General features: G+C 38.2%; 1 long non-coding RNA gene across 1 annotated transcript; it reads right to left on the bottom strand.

The window, feature by feature from the left end:
• Positions 1-20: 20 nt before the first annotated feature.
• Positions 21-8,383, bottom strand: LOC104913904. The gene is made up of 4 exons (XR_795693.2): positions 8,314-8,383; positions 4,326-4,402; positions 2,339-2,468; positions 21-1,804 (listed from the first exon to the last, which is right to left on the bottom strand). It is a non-coding gene; the product is annotated as an uncharacterized LOC104913904 (long non-coding RNA).
• Positions 8,384-13,290: the final 4,907 nt, after the last annotated feature.

Raw genomic sequence — 13,290 nt, 5'->3', positions numbered from 1 at the left:
TTAAAAAAAAAAATAAAAATCAAGCAAGTCTGAATCTTTCCTCCCCATCTCCACAGAGTTGTTCTTGGTTTACACTCACACAAGAGTTGAATCAGGCCCAAAAACACATTTCTTTTTCCTTTCTCTATCATGCATAAAAGATGAGTACACATCTCTTTAAAATATTTATGTCAAGGAAAATGTCTCTAAGGAAATAAACGTTACCTGAAAAAGTTCTCTCATTTAAGGGGTGAATTTCAGGACTGAAAAGAAGAAAAGGAGAAGTGGGCACAGACAAACAGCCCACTAGAAAATTCCATTTGGTATTTTAAATTCAGCTCACTAATACCACAGAAATAAATAAAAACAGTGAAGAGATTTTTAATATTTTATCGTCACGTTACAGACTATTCTGCCTTATCTCAGTTAAAATACTGGTTGGACTAGTACCAAAACCACAGAACAATCAGAACTACTGCTACCCAAGTTGATAAAATATTATTGATTACCATTATGAGGATGTAGAAGCCAGTTATAACGGCACTCAGAGAAAAACCTGCTCAGGAACTATGGCTTTCAAGTGTTTAGTGTGCAAGTAATGCTGTGTGGAAAATTTTTTACTATGGGGAAAAAATGTAAAATTAAGCCGGTTACTCTACTGCTGCTACAGCTCTCCTTCTACATGAATCTTATAAATGTAACATCCTCTGAACATACAGGCTAAGATCAGCTGCTGTCCCATGGTGTTAACAACCTGAAAGTTTTACTGTTGTATATATAACGATTGTTAAAATTAATAGTAATAATAGTTTTTCACTGTGAGAGTACCTTTTATGCAAGCATGCAGAGGAACTTCAAAACATACTACTGATGCACAGTTAAGAGTTATGTTCTTGCTCTGGGTACAATATATACCAAACTAAGCAGGTCTCTAAGCTGCTAACCTTTCTCTAAAAGTACATTCAGAATTTCATACTGACTTGTTTCTCTATTGAAATATTGTCACAGCATACTACACAACAATAATTATCAACTACATAGCTGACTTGCTACAAGAAATGTGATCTGATGAATAACCTCTTTGGTTTGCTCAGCCCAGAGAAGAGGAGGCTGAGTGGGGTCCTCACAGCAGCCTGCAGCTTCTCACAGGAGAGCAAAGAGGCAGGCATTGCCCTCTGAGGACAGCAACAGGGCCCAAGGGAATAGAATGGAGTACTGTCAGGCAGGGGTTGGGAAAAGGGTTCTGCATTAGAGGGTGTTGGGTATGGAACAGGCTCCCCAGGCCAGTGGGCATGGCCCCAAGCTGCCAGAACTTTAGGAACATGTGGATACTGCTCTCAGATATAGCCAAATCCTAGATGTACTGCAAACTGAAGACTTTAATAGCCAAAGGCATTGTTTCTTACAGATGCATCCTCTGTAACTCATTCAAGAGTATACTACATTCACATACTGCATTCTTAGCGGCAACAAATGAATACCACAAAACTACAGGACTTCAAAGAGTGGTAGCTCCTATTGGGAATGAACATGTCAAAAGCCTTTCAAAACCACACTGCAAAGCCAAATAATATAAAGTAAAATCAGCTTACTTGGAAACAAGAGAGAAGGCTGCTGAACAGATTGCTGGGCAGGGAACAAGTCTGATTAAGATGTGGCCCAAAGCAGCAGGGAAATGGGCTTGGGTCACCTTCTCAAAGACAGAACTGAAGGTGTTGATGTCTGCCAGCTTGCTGCTTTGATCCTCTCCCCCAGTGTCTAAGATATTTCCTCCATGTAGAATCAGAATTAGCACACGAGTTTTGCATTTCTGGTGTTGAACTTCCTATGAGGAAAACAGGAAATAAGAAAGAAGGGAGCCTTTTTACAAAAAGTGTTGGTATATTTAGGGTAAATGTTCACAAGCACTGATATTTTTTTTCCCACTGTGATCATTTGTGTTACCTGACTTTGGGAGGGGGTGGGGGATGGCAGTGAATTCAAATATATCTGAATTGGGTAGAGCACACTAAGCTCTGCCATAAAGCCCTTGCAGCTCAGATTTAGGTGTTGGACTAACAAAAATTACAAACAACTTTGTACAAATCAAAAGCTATTGGAAATATATCCACACTGGAGAAGACGTCAAACATTCACAGAGAGCCTAAGTCTCTAGGTATTGTGAACGGGGATGCTGCAATTTTGGAAAGGTTTATCTCAAATAATCATGTGATCTGAAAAGAAAAACAAATGAGAACATTTCTGGTTATTTTCATTTCTGCCAATAAAAGCATCAAGCAAAAGAAGGTGATAGAGTTTTGACAACAGCAGCCTCTTGAAATTGACAAAATATTAAAATGAAAAAGTGGGGTTAACTTACCCAGACATTTACTGAAAGAGTAAAAATTGTACTGGAGCTGACAGCCATAAATCTCATAAATAAATTTATGAGCACGTGAATGCATGCATACACAGACAACAATCTACCATGGAAGGTGAAGTGATGTGGTCTGCAGAAAAAACAAGATGTTATCTACTTCAAACTGGAACAACGTTTTGCAAGTTTCACAGATGCACTTTTATTTTCCCCTCCTGTAGACTCTACATATTCACTCAAAGGACGACTTACTAATACATTAAAAGATCAGGAAAATTAGGTGATTTACTGAGAAAGCAGTTGAAATATAACAAGATGTTATACTGTAAAATAAACTCCATTTATTTCCAGCAAGGTCTTTTAAATTAATTTATATTATTTTATATTCTACTACAACCTGATCCTAATCTAATAGATATGTCTGTATCTTTATCTGCTGTGCTCAGATGATGTCTCTTCTCTTTTTCATTCCTTTACCAGTTTAGATAAACTGGAAGACATTTAAGGCAAAAATTGGTTTGATTCACATCACAGTGCTTTCTAAAAACAGGCATTCAAACATGCCACAATTCATACATATACATCCCTCAGGAATCCAACTCTCAGCACGGTATTATGTTTTTGTGAAGGAACTGACCAATATTACGACAACTGTGTCCAGTTCTGGGCTCTCCAGCTCAAGAAAGACATAGAATTGCTAGTGAGAATCCAGCAGAGGGCAGCAGAAATGGTTGGGGCCTGAAGCACCTTTCTTACCAGGAAAGGCTGAGAGCCCTGCGGCTGTTCAGCCTGGAAACGAGAAGGCTGAGAGGGGATCTGATCAGTGTTTATCAGTATCAAAAGGGCAAGGGTCAGAAGGGAAAAACTAACAAAATAACTGCACAAACACAAACTTCAGCCTGTAGTTTAGGAGGATGTGTGGGGTGGGGGGAGAGGAAGGGGAGGCACATGTTGGGGTGGAAACACTGACACAGATAAGGAAAAAAGATGTAGTTCAGCATGTAGAATTGTGACAGAGAAATGGTTGAAAGAGAGAATCCTAAGTTGTTCCACACATCCATTATCTCTGTTTAGCCTACAGTTTTTAGTCTCCAGTAACATTACTCATTTTAAGTCTCATATTCATCTCCCGAAGGTGTTTTTCTGCCTTTTAAGTTTTAGATATGCATGTAAGTAGAACGAGTATTTTTAAAGTTCCACTTTTTCCTGCTCTAATTTACAAATTCTGACTCCATTTATTCCCAATCCAGTCATTCACAGAGAAACTTAACTCCCTTTAAAAAGCTAAGAGTAGCTCTTTCCAAAGCCAACATCAGATTGTAAACAAGAAGCACTGCTGAACGGTTGGTGTAACCAAAAGCTTCAAAACAGACAGAAAAATTCAGGCAGGTCAGTACTGCTCAAGTCACTGTTACTCAGCATAACTGCATTTAACACACAAGGAATCAAGGGGAGTGAAAATAATTTGCCTCTAAGGAACAGCCCAGGCATGCCTAAGAAAAGGGGCTCAAGGACTAATTCAAAGGGCACCTGAAATAAAAGACTATCATACTTTCCAGGGAGCTTTAGGACCGGGATTCTTCAAAAACAGAAAAGTAGGCATTTCTGTTTCCTGTTCTACATGGGAACAGATGACCTTAATCAGTTAACTGGAAGGACTAGAACTAGTTTAGATTCTTTGCATCTTCTAAAGAAGTAATTCTGTTACTATCAATTTCATGACTGCTGCTGAACCTTCTCAAAATACGCATTTGCGCTGGAGCACTATGGAGACGTAACAATTTCTCGAGAGACATATTTCCACCCAAATTAATTGTGCAATATTTTAAAAACTTGGTTCGATTTTCTGTGTTTGCATATGCACTTAACTGACCAAGAAGAAGAAACACTAAGCCATCAAAGAGGCCTATAATTCCATAATGCAACGTGACAGTATTTCCACATGTCTGCACCCTGGAAATCAGCACAGTTTGTTTTGGGAAACACTCACCTCATTGTCCTCATGTATTTCAATACTGCCTTGTGCAGGTAACCTTTGTTTTCTTAAAGAGGCATGATATAATTCACCTGTAAGGAAGAGAGACATAACTGACTGTATAAATACTTGAGTGCCTCATCTTTCACAAATATCTGTGGAGTTAAGATACAGTTATGGTTTCAAGACAGAAAGATTCACATTCTGTGGACAAACAGAACAACAGACAAAGTTCTTTGCAGTCCTGTGTAATACAGAGTCCTCTATTCCTAACAGCAACATCTGTAACAAGATTCAAGTCCTTATGCAAAGGTATACTGTACCTGCACAGATACTGTTTGTCATCTGTGCCTCTCTGGAATGGGCTGAAATGATGGACTCTGCAGTATTACTTTGTCTAAACACAAATATATGTCAGGTAATGAGAAGGAACAGAAACTAGAATAAGTTCATTATAAGAACTACGGCATGGTAAAACTACAGTTTTTTTGTTTATTTGTTTAAAAGTAAACAACTACAAACTAGAAGTGCTAAGTTGTCTTAGGATTATACCTGTTGTTCCTGTAAGTCAGTGGAATTTACACAGTAGTTAAATATTGCAATATTTTGCAGAAGGGCAATTACTTCAACTGAAGTCTGGAAGATTAGTTCTTCGAGAGGTTAACCTACTGCAGACAGTGATGAAATCCCAAACGAGATGAGAATCCTCCCACTTCTGTTAACACCTTCTCCGCTAAGTGGGAAGGAGGCTTTGAGTGCATGCTGACAGCTTCCTGAATTTAAACAGACTTTTTTCTCTATTTCCTCCAGCATGTCTGAAGAAAATAAAATGCATCATATAATGCTACAGATAACTCAGCTTACTTTTTCTTTTGGAGTACTAAACTCACACCATGTTTGTTACCACTCCATTTGAGACACGTTTATAGACAGACTCTATAAGAATAGACTAGTTATGCAGGGTCTGGTCAAGCTATCCTAAAAGCACTGAACTTAGTCCAAAACAAACTTCAAATACTCTTAACTTCTGCATTAGAATTGAAAGCTAATTCCGTAGCCAGTCTTACCAATATCATTCCTTATATCCATCAAACAATGTGGCTACGTTTCTCCATATTTAAAAACAAATTGATTATTCTTGCCTTTCTGGCAGGCAAAGATTTAAAGGATTAGTTATTTAATAGTTGTGTTAAACAAAACATAACACCGTCACTAAATAACACCCACACAAGAAACACCCACAACAAACAGCAAAAACACAAACCCACAAAGCCTTAACTTCCAACCAAATGCAATTACACTATGGAAGTCTCTGCACTTTAAAGATGCTTCTAACTGAAAATGGCATTTCCAAAAGCCTGGCCAGCAGACCCACTTTTCTTTCAAGTGCATCACAGGAAAAATGTCAGTTTTCTAGCACCTTAGCTCACAACAGAACCAATACCATACAAACACGAATTTTGAGTCCTGAAAAAGGATTATTCTAGAACACAAGGCACCATCTTATAGTGAACCATAATATTTATCCTCAACAGAGTACTTAAGAAATCCAGGACTCATCAAATGCTCAGAAATCTTCACTGCTACCTTTCTCCACAGCACAACACACTCGGCAAAATGCTTTCTGGAATTACTTGTACCCTGTTCCTTTGAAAATCCTATTCTAAAAATACATCTTTAGAAAGCTGAGAGAGTGGTTTGCTTTTTCCTTAATGCACTGGATGCCAGGTTGAACGATAGCTCGCTCCTAGCCTCACATGCAAAAACAAACAAACAAAAAAACCTCATAGATAAGTGGATGTTAAAAAACCAGGAATTATGGTACACTGGGCTCCTTTCCAAAGAAGCGTGTGTATATGTGTCAGGGGATCAATATGTGCCTCTATTTCACATTTCAGGTTTGCTAATTGTATATTTGGAATATAACCAGATTTGAGGCCTAGATTCAGCTTTACTGTTTAGGTTAAATACCAGACACTGAAGTAACTGGGGACCTCCTCCATAATGAAGACAATATAATGAATCAGACTACTCAAAGCTGAAGCTCTGTCCAAGACAGGAACGTGCATCATGACGTACTGCAGAAAAACACTGAAATTTCATTAGGCAGCAAAACAAACTCATCACAGAGACTGTATATTTTATTATTTATTGGAAGGGCTTTAATGAAGTAAAATATTAATAAAGCTTGTCTGACTAAACCTCTCTGAAGATGTTACCAACATTTTACAGATTTTTCGAGTAGTCTTGATTCATACTGTCATTAGACCAAATTATGCTAATTGTGTCATAATGTAAATTACAGTAGGGAAAAAAAAATGCTATTCAAATCCTGTAGTAAGAAAACAGCGGGTAGTGACAGATTACATTCTAATACCTAGCAATATAGTCAGGAAAGGTTAGGATGAAATAAGAAAAAAAAAAGTAATTGTTTAACTTGCAAATTCACCAGCTAGAAAGACACTATGGCTTCTCAAAATCTGGCACAAGAAGATACAGGAACAGGAGAACAATCTGAAGCCTGACTCCTCAGGACAGTCAGCTCTCATACAGGTATCCAAATAAACTAATCAACAGTGGGCAGGCAGTAGTAGTGGCCAGTTCCCACTCCCATCCTTACGTTCAAGTCTTCAAAACTAACGAAGCCCCCAAACATATTGAGAACTTGGAAAAACCCAGCCTTTCTATTGTGTCTTTCTGGGAACAAAACTCTTGAAAACCTGGATCTAGATACAGTTGCTGAGCCATCCTACACAGCTCTAGCTCATGTTACTGAGGAGATTCTTCTGAGGAATACTGAGGAATTCTTCATGCTACTGAGTGAATGTGTCCTAATAGCACTGCACTGGTTTCCTGCAGGCTACAAGTAGGAATCAAAAGTCGTCGTCTTTTTCTAAACACTTTCTTGACTCAGCCAGCATGCCAGGTTGTAAGGTCACAATCAATTACTCTGCTAGTAATACAAAGACCTTCCTTTAAAGTTCAAATAATCTTGCCTCTACTGACATGAATGTCATTTTGGGAGGTAGTCTGAGACTGTGAAATTAACTCACTTAGCACAAAACTTAACACTTTCCACTCCCACTGCAAAACATTCTGGCTGTGACAGAACAGACTTGAAGGTATAGCAGCAGCAATTTAAACAAAACAGGACAAAACAAAACAAAAATTGAGAAATAAAACTGCTGAATCACAAAACTACCTTGCATATAGAACTCCACAGGGGACAAAAAGAAAAATGAATGCACTGTATATGACAAATTTAAGCTAGAGCATATAACTATACTCCTAAATGTAACCCACTTTAGGACAAACTAATGAAACAATTAAATAATGATCTGCCTGCCGGCTACGATATAAAGCTCAGTTCAAATTTGTGCCTTAGTGTGTGCTTCTTCTATATCATATATTATCACATTTTTCTATGCCCTTTCTTTAGATATGCAGGTAGATTCTAGAGAACGGCTGTATTACAAGGTTAAGCAGGTAATCTATCAGTGAATTTCTGGATTTGCAGGATTAGCATAAGAACAAGCTTAATGCAGAAGAGAAAAAACAAGAACAAAAAACCCGGTCATGTGTTTTCCCTGTGGGAACTCCATTTAGTATTTTACAGTAATGCTTCATGCTGCTCAAAACGCCCTCCTAGGGAACTCTTCCTGCTTCATCGAGCAACATACTATATTACTAGGCTGTTTTGCACTTCTTGTTAAAAAAAATTAAAAAAAAAAGGAATAAACCAGGTTAAACAGAGCATACAGCCTGTAAAGCGTAATGCACTATTTAATGTACTAAGTCTTGCAGGCACTTTTGGGGTACATTTTCATAAACCTCAATAACAATAAATAAATTACGCAAACACAGCCTTTGCCCTTTCATACTCCAAAAAACAACATTTGAAGAAAGCACAGTAACACGCTTTTGCTGATCAACACTCTATTACTATCTCTAGCTGTTAAGCAGCATTGAATACAAAGAAAAATGAAAATAACTTTAGACTCACGTTGCTTTTCCTGTAGAAAGCCAGATGAGCAAAACACAGATTCTTCACCTGTAAAAGGGAAAAAAGAAGGGAATGAAACAGGATTGCTTTACACGAACATCAAGTTCTTTCCTTTTCTAATATATTACAGTAAATAGTTTGCATCTGACCACTATGCTGATTTTTAAAACATCCAGTGGCTTCTTTGGAAAGAGCTTAGCGAAAGACACACTGGAGAATTACTCCCTAGTGAGTAAGAGTCTTGGCTGTGTAATATGGTGTACTTCCTTAACATTCAACATTATATAATGAGATGCAAAATACAGCCAATTCTTCACAACCCGTTATTTCACTCAGCAAGTACACACGTACAACTAATAGGCAAGATAACGTAAGCAAAGACAGCTAGAATTTTAGACTTCCAAAGAAATTAACAGATCTCAAAACCATCTGATACTATATTTAAATTCTGAGCTGTGACAGTTTTAAATTTTCAGATGCCACAGTTAGACACCTCATTAAGTCTGCCTCCCAGTTGCTTGACGCAAAGTTCTTTCAAGTACATAACTAAAATTTGATGTTATCTATTTTTACAAACATTCACAAAATGTTGTTCATAAGAAGGTAGATCCAGAGAAGTATGTTCTTTAGCTTTCAGCTATCGGTTCCTAGAGTTAGGTTCTGGTCTCTTTTCCTCCTCCTCCTCACAAGTAAAACTTTCTCCAGCTTCAGGCTATGTGACACTGAGAATCACAATGCAGGTCCAGAAGTTCCCTAAATCACGATGCATCTCTTCACAGTCATCCCTCATGAGGTTAAGGAGCACAAACCTAGACTGAAGGCAGAACATTTTAAACTATCCTTCTGATGACACTGAAAACATTCACTGTGATATGAAAGAAAAGACTTTAAATGTCAAGCCTAATTAACCACTTGTAGGTATTCAACTTCATTTGTTTAACCAGTCCTTGTAATCTACTGTCTAAAACTACAACATCTACACTATTAGATGGCTTTGAAATTAGTTCTAACTTTTCAGGAAGAGTTAAATTTACGGGGAGATTCACCAAATTCAAAGAACTATTTACTTTGTCAAAAGAAAATACACTAGTGAAATTAAGGCAGCAGGAACTCTGTGCTCTAGCAGACTGTGAGCTATGCTCTTCACAGGTGTACAGATACATTGATCATACATTCATTTCCTCAGAATCTGGAAAAAGAAAAAATAAAAGGCAACTTCGCTAGCCTAGAATTAGAACATGATCTGCACATTACCAGCTACTGAGATGCTACAAACAAACAAAAAAAGCAAGCACTTCTTTTGGGCAGTGCTGAAACCAGAATAGAATCCATCTTTCTTTTTCACAAAGGATTGACAATCGGTAACAGCAGCAGAAATAAACTTAACTATTCACCACAGAAATTTGCTGCAGTTAAAGTTTTACAAAGTTCGCCTCAGTTACCCAGCACTACGCAGTCAATACACATATGCCTGTCTTCACAGATCAGTGCTCCCAAGATGCCAGAGAATTGCAGAATGGCTGAGGTGGGATGGGACCTCTAGGTCCATCAGATCCAACCCTCCTAGCTGAAGTAGGGACACCTAGAGCAAGCTGCCCAGGACCATGTCCAGATGGTTTCTGAACATCTCCAAAGACAGAAACTCTACTCTCTCTGGGTAACTGTTCCAGTACTCCATCACCCACACAATAAAGAAGCACTTTCTGATATTTAGATGGAATCTTGTGTTCCAATTTGTCCCCACTGCCTCTCCTCCTGGCATTGGGCACCACTGAAAAAAGCCCAACTACGTTTTCTTTGTAATCTCATAGGGTATTTGTATGTCTTGTTTTGCTGTCCCCTGTGATTACATCTCTAATGTGATCAGCACCAGAGGACAGCGCAGCAGAACACAGTTGTGTGCCTCAGTACCAGTAAGATACTACTACTGTGATCCTTGCTTGTCTTCTTCCTCACACATTCCAGGCTTTCTTCAGCAAGAACACAGTGAAATTTAACTGTGAATAGAACACTCTGATTTTCTATTTTTTTTTTTTAAACTATGGCAAATGTAACACTGATGGCAGTTCAGTTAGGCAAAATCTAGAAAGGCAGAAGGAAAGAAAGGAGGTAATACACCTACAGATAGCGTGATCTGAATGGGACTGATAGCCAGGGAACCTTTAAGCCCAAAGAAACTGATGCAAAATCACTTGCTGATTTCAGCATGTGGATGGGATCTTAACACACATCCAAAAATTAAAAGAGAATCTGCAGAAGGACTGCAAGAACATGAATACTCTATGCAGCAGGACCCCACTCTCAGGTAAAAACACCTTAGAGGCTTGTTTAAGTTTCTTCCATTTTGCATACATTTGCTCAGCTGTATTTTACAACATGCAGTATCACAAAAATAAAATGTTGTAAAACACTGGCAACTTTGTTCTAGTCTAAACTGCTAAAGCAGATTATTTGCATCTGCTAGAATTGTTGGTAGAAGTAAATCTGTTTTTATATGAGCCATCTGAAATGTTTTGGACTGCTAGTGACTATTGTAATTTCCATCTTTCCTTTCCACTGCTCAATTCACCAAACTGAATTCTACTTGCCATTCTTCACATTATTAGGCAGTGACATGCTACTGCAATAAATTTAATAGCAGCATAAACATTACATTCAGCTATGTACAAACACATTTTAATTATATGACCTCAGGAAGCCTCGAGAGAGAGGAGATCACATGCTACTGGCAAGGAGGATATCCATTTGTTTACAGAGAACATCGACTGTGGACAAAATTAGGCGAGGCAACCTTCAGGGACAGAGGCTGAGAACACCAGTAAAAGGTGAAAATCACAATACTGAAAGCACATGAAGATATATGCATTTTTCCATTGTAATATGGATTTCAACCACTGCATTGTTTCAGCCCTGAAGATGCATGGCAGATATAGCAATGGAGACTGAAGCAGTGAGTCAATGAAAGATGAGACCAGATGCATAGCTTGATAAAGACATATTAGTGTGCACCTCATCCTGCACAGAATCATTAGTCTCCTGTACTAATTTAATGGGTCCGTATCAACATAGTTCACAATTTCAGATAAGATTTAGTATTCATCCCACAATTTACAAGCATCTTTTTAAGTCTAGACAATTTAAGGAAAACAAACAAACAAACAAACCTATCCACCTTAACTAAGTGGAAAATGTTAATTCACAACCAAGATAATACGATAGTCTTATCAGACTACTACAATTCTGTTCAGTGTCTTGTGGAAACTGTGGCAACTGCCTCCCTCATCAGTCAGAAATGTGCTGTTTCACACACAAATTATGGTTGTTTTTTGTCTTACATTAGATAGAAAAAGGTAAGATCCAAAAGATATATGAGAGGCTATAAAATCATCACTCTGCAAGGCTTCTTTTTAAATGCAGAGTGTCATGGAGTTATTTCTAGATCTATCTGCCTCTGCAACAGGAGGACAGCAGGCCCACAGGCCCAAAAAGGGGAAGGGAAGGGAACAAAGAGAGAAAGGAATAATAATAAAAAAAAAATAACAGTGGCAACGATCTGAGGAGAGAAGTTAATTTACTAATTAAAATAGCAGAAATACAAGTTAATTGGGATTGAAGCTAATAAACAAAATAAATGAGAGAGTGAGTGTCCAAAACTGAAGGCATTATTCTAATGCTGAAGGCAGAAGGCTGGGGAGGACACAGCACAGAGACGAGCAGCAAAAAGAAAGGGGCAGCTTTGTGAGTTTTCAAGGCCAGATTGGATGGGGCCTTGGGAAGCCTGGTCTAGTATTAAACGGGGAGGCTGGTGGCCCTGCCTCTGACAGGGGGGTTGGAGATTCACGATCCTTGAGTTCCCTTCCAACAGTGGCCATTCTTTGATTCCGTGACTTCGGAACAGTTTCATCTTTCCCCTTAAACGGAAAATGGAAACAGAACAGTGAAAGTCTTCCAGGAGATGGAGTTCTTCTCCTCCTCTGAGAATCAGGTACCCAGAAATATCAACAGCCCACAGAACTGGAACATTAGCTCTTAACATTAACTCCCAGTGCACTACGTGATGTTACGATGTGGAATACTGATAAAAAAAATCATAAAACCATGACACAGAGTTACAAAGAATAGCTGTAATGATAGGGAGCCACAGTGCACACTACAGTCTTTGGAGAGCAATTCATAGTGAGTTTTAAGGAGAGAAGTACAGAATTTGTTATTAAAAAAAAAAAATACAGTAGGAATTGCATGGCTCAATTCTAGGTGGTGCAGAAAGGGCAGGAGTACAGATGTAACATCACTTGTCCAACAGTAGCACCTCCCAGCACCAAAACACTACCTCACAGATACACTGGGTGAGAGAATTAATTTTAGTTTAAGTCAGCAATTCAAATAAGTCCCAAAATGAGAGCAGTATTACTATCAGCACTTTTTTTTCCAGATAATCAGTGCATTAAAAGATGGAAAGATCTCAGTAACCTGGTCTTGGGCAGTGATACCAGGACAGAGCTTTAATTCATCAGGTATGAAAATTCCCAGTTGTGTAAGATGACTGTGTCCATCTATTTTGCTGGTTACCAGTAAGACAATCCCATCAGTCTGTATATGCAACACATGAAGCATGGGAAAAAAGGATTTCACAGGCATTTTATGGCTAATTATGTTTTAATCACTAAAAGCATGTTTTAATCAAATAAAAAAAATTATTTTCTAAGTTGTCTACCTGAGAATTCGTCATAATCTATGACATTTTAATTGTAATTATCTGGATTTACAGTGCATAACAGTAGCATATATGACAGAATTGCCTAAAGACTCTTAAAATGTAAGTAGGGCTTATTAAATCAACAGTCACCCCATCAAAGCTGTATTACAGAAATAATTCCTTTGCTTGCTTGTTTACATTATATTCTACAAAAACTATCACTAATACCAACTTCTTCACCTCTTTCCTCTCCCCTCCACACCTGCCCTTGCGTAAGATTT

This window comes from Meleagris gallopavo, chromosome 21 (assembly GCF_000146605.3).
Source record: "Meleagris gallopavo isolate NT-WF06-2002-E0010 breed Aviagen turkey brand Nicholas breeding stock chromosome 21, Turkey_5.1, whole genome shotgun sequence".
Lineage (NCBI taxonomy): Eukaryota > Metazoa > Chordata > Aves > Galliformes > Phasianidae > Meleagris > Meleagris gallopavo.
The sequence above is the reverse complement of the archived record's forward strand: the minus strand, read 5'-3'. Positions and strand labels throughout refer to the sequence as shown.